This window comes from Barbus barbus (assembly GCF_936440315.1).
Source record: "Barbus barbus genome assembly, chromosome: 34".
Classification (NCBI taxonomy): domain Eukaryota; kingdom Metazoa; phylum Chordata; class Actinopteri; order Cypriniformes; family Cyprinidae; genus Barbus; species Barbus barbus.
The window spans coordinates 21,205,157-21,213,489 of NC_136762.1; positions in this window are offsets into that span (position 1 = coordinate 21,205,157).

An 8,333-nucleotide genomic window follows, 5' to 3' on the forward strand; every position below is an offset into this window, starting at 1 on the left:
GCCAAGATCGCAGCCCCAGCGCCGAACCACCCACTAATTACTTTTTAATCCCACACCAACCTCAACAGTTGAACACTACAACCACAGACATGTAACTGTATTTATTTTTTTCAATAAATAATATAAAATTGCATTATTTAGATGTTACATTTTCATGTAAATTCACTATTGTTTTGTATGGAATTGTGGTCCCATTTTATACTAGGTGGCCTTCACTACTATGTACTTACATCAAAATAAGTACAATGTACTTATTGTGTTCATTTTGTATCGCAAAACACTTGCTGCTATCGAGGTGGGATACGGGTAAGTTTAGGTACAGGGGGTTATTTTAAGGTGTCCTTGTTACAGTGTAATTATACATTTAAGTAGTGAGTAATATTAATTAACATGTACTTACTATATGGTTAGGTTTAGGATTAGGGTTTGGCTTAGGGTTACTTGCATATAATTATGCATAATTTGTTGATATTTTAGTAGTAAGTACATGTAAGGTGTAACAAAGACACCTTGAAATAAAGTGTTACCGGGGCAGGTTTGGTGGTATGGGTAGATTTAAGGGTGGTTTAAGTTGTAAGGGATGGGTCAAAAGTGTAACTATAATTGTTATTATAGAAATTAATTACAGAGGTTATTCCATGAAGGTATTTTTTAAATATAAGTACAACGTAAAAACATTTAAACAAAAAGTGCATTGTATCAAATGGATAATGTAAATGGAAGCACTAGTTAAGGCCACATAATATAAAGTGGGACTGGAATTGTTTTATAGTCCATACAGTATTTAAAACAATTACATCAGACTGTAATTAAATTACGGAAAAATCAAAAGTAATCCCTTACTTTTTTCCAAGGTGATTTAAATACATGTATAATGAATTACACCCAACACTGATTAGTCTCATAATGCAACTTAGGAGTAAAATGCACTGAACACAACAACAACCACTTTAAAAGTATAGAAAAATGCATGCCAGATTAGTTGGAGGATAGGGAACAGGATTTTGAGAGGAAAATAGCACAATACAGGTGGATCATTCGCAATAAGTCCAGTAATGTACATTAAAGGGGTCCTATTAGGCACAAATGGCTCGATTACTTCCGAAAAACGAAATGTGTTGTGATTGGTTAGCTGTCCCAGTGCGTTGTGATTGGCGAACAGCTTAGATGGCGTTTCAGTATTGCCCCGCCCCTTGCCAAAACAGCGACCTCGAGAATATTGAACAAGAGGATTGCACAGAACCTTTGCACGCATGGATATTGCAAGACATATTAAAGCGGTAATGTTATTGTTGTTGTTTTTTTGGCAAAATCGCGTTTTAGACAGGATGTCAAGAACAGCTTAAAAATAACTGCATTGACTATGTACAGATAAGTGCAACGGTAATATGTATTATGTTTGTTGTTCTTTAATTCTAACATTATAACATGAATTGCAGTGAAACTGTTATACAGTTGAATTTATTTTAATACCATAATCCAGGGGTGCCCAAACTCGGTCCTGGAGGCCTGGTGTCCTGCAGAGTTTAGCCCCAACTTGCCTCTACACACCTGCCGGAAAGTTTCTAGTATGCCTAGTAAGAGCTTGATTAGCTGGTTCAGATGTGTCTAATTGGGGTTGGATCTAAACTCTGCAGGACACTGGCCCTCCAGGACCGAGTTTGAGCACCCCTGCCATAATCCCACAGATTTACACTATTTGTGGCGGCATATTTATGCAAATTAATTCTCTGCCAGCAGGAGGCGCTGCTGGAGTGGTAGAGAGCGATGTTTCCCCGGTAACGATGTACACAAAGAAGCGCTGCTTTATCAGAAATTACATGCAAGATGAAATGAAAATGACATCCAAACTTTTCTGAAAACAGTAGGTTTCCATCAGAAATACAGTGATATAAAAACACCCGCACCGGGTTTTGATTTTGAAACGTGCAGTGCTCAACCAAGAGTTCTCCCCACCCGCCAACCATTCGAATTTCCACAGGCTGAATTTATATTTGTGATATCACAAATACAGGAAAACAACTCTGTCGTCCAAACGAGTCATTCGTTGTAGTTCTTGAAAAGTGACATACATACTGACTAAAATTCAAAAAGTGAAAAAGCATAATAGGACCCCATAATGTCATATTTCCTGATCCTAAATGACAGCATATCCCATGCAGTGGCCTTTAGATTAATTCGAAAAATCAAACAAAGAAATAGCAGTTTTCCAAATTCTAAAACTGTTGTTGGATATTCTCATTCCCCATAGTGACCGCTGCAAATGTTCATAATATTTGCATGATATGATAGCACAGATTTAGTATTTGACAATTTCCTATTAGTTCACTGAGATGAAAGAATGTGATTTAATGTAATTATTTTAGCAATAATATTATTACATTTTTATTTTTCATTTATTCTGCACAAGTAGCATTGTCTAGGATCACATAAAGGAATACAGATGTGGAAACCACTGATTCCAATACACAAACATATCTGTATTTGTTAAAATCGCTGCACAATCATTTAATCCTGAATTCCACAGACTCAAATTGAAAGACATTTGTTTGTAGTTAGTAAGATACATGCATAAAATTTATGCAGTACATGGGTAATTGTGCGTGCATCTATTAATCATTTTGAGTCTAATATCATCCCATAAAAATCACACATGATCCTATTGTGAGCAGCATTTTCAATACTGCATCATTTTCCGTTTCCCACAGAAAAGGGGAGTGATGAGTCTGACATCAAACAAGGATTTATTATTATGTGGCATTGCATGTTTGATTGGAAGTGAGATGCTGTTTGACGTCAGGCACACAGCAGATGTTTGGACTTTAATAGAGTCATGAATCAAACTCTGTTAACATTTCAACAGCAGTGACAGCAATCGGTATTTACAGTCTCATCCGTGTATTTGAAATCTATTAAAGGTTAACTAATCCTTTCTAAGAGGACATGATTACTTCAGGGCAGCATGACATGACTTGGTTTACTTTGTGTTACCTTATGTACAGTGCCCTCCAAAAGTATTGGAACAGTAAAGACTCTGTTGCTCTGTTGGCTGTGGAGTCAAGACATTTACAAATATGATTAAAAGATGAATGTGCGACAAAACTACAGAATGTCACATTTTATTATTAGCCGTTTCAACACATACATGTTTTACCAGCTAAGAAGTTTACAGTTTCATCTCTCTATCTGATGTGAGCATAAGTATTGGAGCAGTTGCCTCACAGGTCTTTCTAAGTGATCAGCTGTGTCCTGTTGCATTAATTCTTCAGATATTAAAAGCAGGGAATGTGTTGTATCAGTTATATCCATTACTTCTGCATTCTGAATCTTGCATTCGATGATGACACACAAACCAGGATGAAGACGAGGGAGCTGATTTTGAGAGAAGAGCAAGCAATTTGGATGCTAAAAGAAAAGAGGAAGTCAATTAGAGCTCAAGCAAAAACAAAGGGCATGGAGAAATCAAGAGTTTGAAACCACCAGCGACACCAGCAACCAACAATGACCTGATCGGCTGAGAAAACAACAGTAGTTGATGACAGACAAATCATAAAATCTGTGAAAATGATCCCTAAAAGACGTGTCTGTAAAATCCCCAGCAACTTCCAGAAAGCTGGAGTGATGCTCTGAGAAGCTGCTGTCCTCAGGAGACTTTGACACAGAATTACAGATGCTACACAGCAAGATGCAAACCTCTGACCAGCACCAAAAATAGAAAGGCAAGATTAGAGTTTGCAGAAAAGCACAAAGGTGAGCCAGAAGAGTTTTGGAACTGTGTTTATGGACCGACGAGACAAAGATGAACCTTTATCTAAGTGATGGGAAAGCAAAAATGTGGAGAACAAAAGGGAACTGCAATGATCCCAATCATACAGCCTCATCTGTAAAGCATGGTGGAGGTGGTGTCATGGCATGGGCATGCATGGCTGCCTCTGGAACAGGCCCTTTCAACTTTACTGATGACTTAATGTATGATGACAGTAGCAGAATGAATTTGGAAGGGTACAAAACCATCTTGCCTACCAATATTCAGAAAATGCCACCAGATTGATTGGGAAACGCTTCATATTGCATCAGGACAATGACCAACACCCTGCCAGTTCAGTCAAGGAGTTTATAAGGGCAAAGAAATGGAAAGTCTTAGATTGCCCAAGTCAATCTCCAGATTTAAATCCGATTGAACATGAATTTCAGCAGCTGGAGAGGAGAGTAAAGGCAGAAACTCCCAAAACAAGCAACAACTGGAATTGGCTGCATTAAAGGCTGGGAAAAGCATTTCAAAGGATGAGACCAAGAGTCTGGTGATGTCTATGGGTCACAGACTCACTGCTCTGATTGTGCGCAAGGGATCTGCAACTAAATAATAGCTTTTAATCTTTTATATCTGCCTTATGTTCAACTGTCCCAATACTTATGCTCACATCAATGAGTGGGAAGAACTCTAAAAGTGCTGCTCTTTTTATTTGGTAAAACATGTATGTGTTGAAACGGCTAATAATAAAATGTGACATTCTGTAGTTTTGTCGCACATTCATATTTTAATCATATTTGTAAATGTCTTGACTCCACAGCCAACAGAGCATTTTTGTCTTTACTGTTCCAATACTTATGGAGGGCACTTCTGAAAAAAGAAGTGTGGAACGGTTGCATCAGTGTGGTTAGCGTTCATTTAAAGATGTTTTAATTGATGTTTAATATTATAAAACCGATTTCTACACCAAATCTGGATTTGATATGCCATGGTCAAAGCTGTTGTGCAATGCAAATAGATGCATTTTTTTAATGCATCAAGTTCATATTCATTAGCAATAATGACCACCTAAGTGTGATTACCTGCATCTGATACAGCGATCATTCTTCCTATTTAACGCGATTGTTTTCCTATTTAGCACCCAAACTCTGGAACAATCTACCTAACACTGCTCAGGAAGCAGACACACTCTGTCAGTTTAAATCTAGATTAAAGACCCATCTCTTTAACCTGGTTTACACATAATACACTATCGCATTTCTATAATTCAAATCCGTTAAAGGATTGTTAGGCTGCATCAATTAGGTCAACCGGAACCGGGAACACTTCCCAAAACACCCGATGTCCACATCATTAGAAGAATGGCATCTACGCTAATATTAGTCTGTTTCTTTCTTATTCCGAGGTCACTGTAGCCACCCAGATCCAGACTTTATCCAGATCAGATGGTGGATCAGCACCTAGAGATGACCTCTACAGCCCTGAACATCAGTGGAGACCAGGACAACTAGATCCCCAGTGAAGAACCTGTCTCCTAGACGGCCATCGGGACAAGACCACAGGAACCAGATGAGTCCTTTGCACAATCTGATTCTGCTTTAGCCTAGATTTAAACTGCTGATTTTGTCTGGCCAGAGGAGAATGACACTATTTCGACACACTATTTCCCGTCTAAATACTGTAAAGCTGATATAAAGCCTGTCACTTCTCTCTTTTTTTTTTAGATTAGCCACAAATGAGGGTTTTTCACTAAGATCAAATAAAGCAATATATGAACTTCAGCAAACAGTCTTTCTTTTGTCCTGTTAATTTCCCCCCAATGAAAATATGTTCAAGTGAAAAATTAATTATATAGAATAGAGAGAGGGGGGAAAAAAATCTAAACCTTGTACTTGATTTTACACCAAAGAAATCGTCTTAGAGTTCTTATCTTAGAAACGATGATCCATTCTGTGGCAAAAATGAGTTATTCTTTCCGAATTTTTTACGAGTGCGTTGAAATACGTTGCTCCGCTTTATAGTTGACAACTCCGACTGGCAGATGAATGAGCCTCCACAAAGGAATCCAAATCAAAGGCATTTCCACTCCAAACAGTACTCGATTGAACACAGTCCCAATCAGACATAAATCCAAACACATATTAGAAAATAAAATTAGAGGGAAAAGAAAAAAAGTCCTTCTGTAAAACAGAAAATACCAAAAACAAACATAAGCATCTCTCCCACATTTTAAATAAAGAAAGACGACAATATTTAAATATACTCGCATGTTGATCTTAAAAACAAAGGATCAATCACAATCTAGTGCCTCGTAGTACAATGCTCATGATAACTTTCATTAAATCTGCAAAAAAAAGCAGCAAATTCACTTCAACAGCGATTCCATAGAAATACAGAGCTACCACAAAAACATTTGCTCTAAGACAACAGTTTAAAGAAGGCTGTGCACTTGTTTGTCTGACGCATAAGGTCTCTGTTATTATTACCCCTTACTTTTTATGCTATTTTCAGACTGACAGTCACAGCTGCTGCGTTTCCACAGAAATGCTCTCTATTTTCACACCTTTTTTTCTTGCTGTAGGTGGTGCTTTGACGTTAACTTAAAACATTACAACAATTCAAAAATAATTTTGTGAAGTGATCAGAAGAAACTGGGAGTTACAGAAACTAAGCTAATCAGAATGATATACAATAAATAAATACATAGCTAGAATATACTTCCACTACTTTTGTCCAGATTCTGCCCTGGTTTAAATGAGCCAACACTATTACCAAAAATCAGAGCCAGTCCGCAGATTTGACTTGACATTTCACAGAAAATTGCATTGTGTATGATGGGAAAATATGTTTTTTTTAGCTGCAACCTATGAATCCATCCAGTTTCAGGATGTCAAACATTATTTTTTATGTGCTAGATTTAAAAAGTCACGTAGTGTATTCCAGCCTTACGTCACTGAAAGATAAACAATTCTCCATGGTTATCAGTTTCTATGCTTTACCTTAGACAATAACCACATGCTACGTGATACATAATGCACGGCCTCAGTGACCTGCCTTATGTATCAGTAATTTGCAAAATCACTACTAGAACAATATCACAGAACAGTGGTAGACTTGTTGCAATATAAATTTGAGAAGAGGGTTGAGATTGGACAATGCACATACATGCCCTCATGTTAATACGAGCACATATGGCCACTAAAGCCTTTCCTCATTTAGAATCAATACAGTGGGACAGCAGTGGAGGATGGAGGAGAACTGTACAGAGGGAGGAAGAAAGACACCAGACTATTGTCTCCTCCATTTGACAATGGATCAATAAATACACGTCTGCTTCAACACGGTGTAGACCGCACAAACATTTTCCACAGGTCCCAGTGGGAGTGCTTTAGATTAACATCACACAACCATCTCTGCTATTTTTCCATTACGCTTTGATAGTGAACTTGCCTGGCATCTCTCATTAGTAAGTCAGTATGAACTAGGCCTGAACTTACACTGCCAAGGTATAATACTTAGGGTAAACATTTGAACAAACATTAAAACCCAAGTAAAATCAATAATAGGTAGTAACACTGTCCCATCACTGAGAGCTTCTGTTGTCAGTACACAAGACGGGAAAAATACTAATGAAGTTTCTCTTATGATTCTGAAACCTTCCTAAGTTTAATGTATTTTTTTATTAATACATTCAGAATATTCACTATTTTTCTTTTTCAGTCTACAAGAATGGTTAAACGCTTTTATTTGACAATTTTCAGTTAAATATGTTGACAAGAGTAATGCAAATGAAATACTGAATAGGTAATAGAATGGCGCCATCAACTGTCCAGCTTGTATTTCACTCCCAATCACATCTAGTGAGGTGGTTTCCTTTTAACTTACATTGTTGGCAACACTATTCAATGCATTGAGTAAATTACAACGAAAATAATTATGATTAAAACAATTCAATCATTTCATTTCGTTTTTTTAACCAATAAAGTTGCGTGTCTTCCAATTTACTAGATTAGGAGGACTAAGAATAAGATTAAAAATAAATATTTACTCAATCTACAACACTGTTAAAAAATAAAGAATCCAATAAAGGCACCAATAAAGAACCTTAATTTTTTAAAAAGTGAATAAAATATTTTAGAGCTTGTATTAATGTAATAATATTAGGCTACCTCATTTATATTCAGGTTTTCTATGACCACAGGAGAGACCTGGTTCTTCCAAAAGAAAAAAAAAAAAGAAATTTTTTTTTTGCTGCTTTTCACGTCTTGCTTTGTAAATGGTTAAACTTACAATGAATTTGCATCTTACAATAGCAAGTGCAAATCAGGTCCTTTTAAATTCTTGTTACACAGCGTCCCGAGCGAACTCATCATGACAGCACATAATTAAAAAGGCAAATCACTCTGTATTGGACGTCTTATGCAAAAGGGAAGAGAAGGTATGTCCCTTTTTAACCCCAGATTACAGCTCCATCCAACACAATCCTAAGAGTTCCCAAATATAGTTCAGAATCAGCTGGAGACCTCTTGGGATCGTGAGCAGATTAGCTTGGAGCTGATGACAAAACCAAACGAGTCACAGT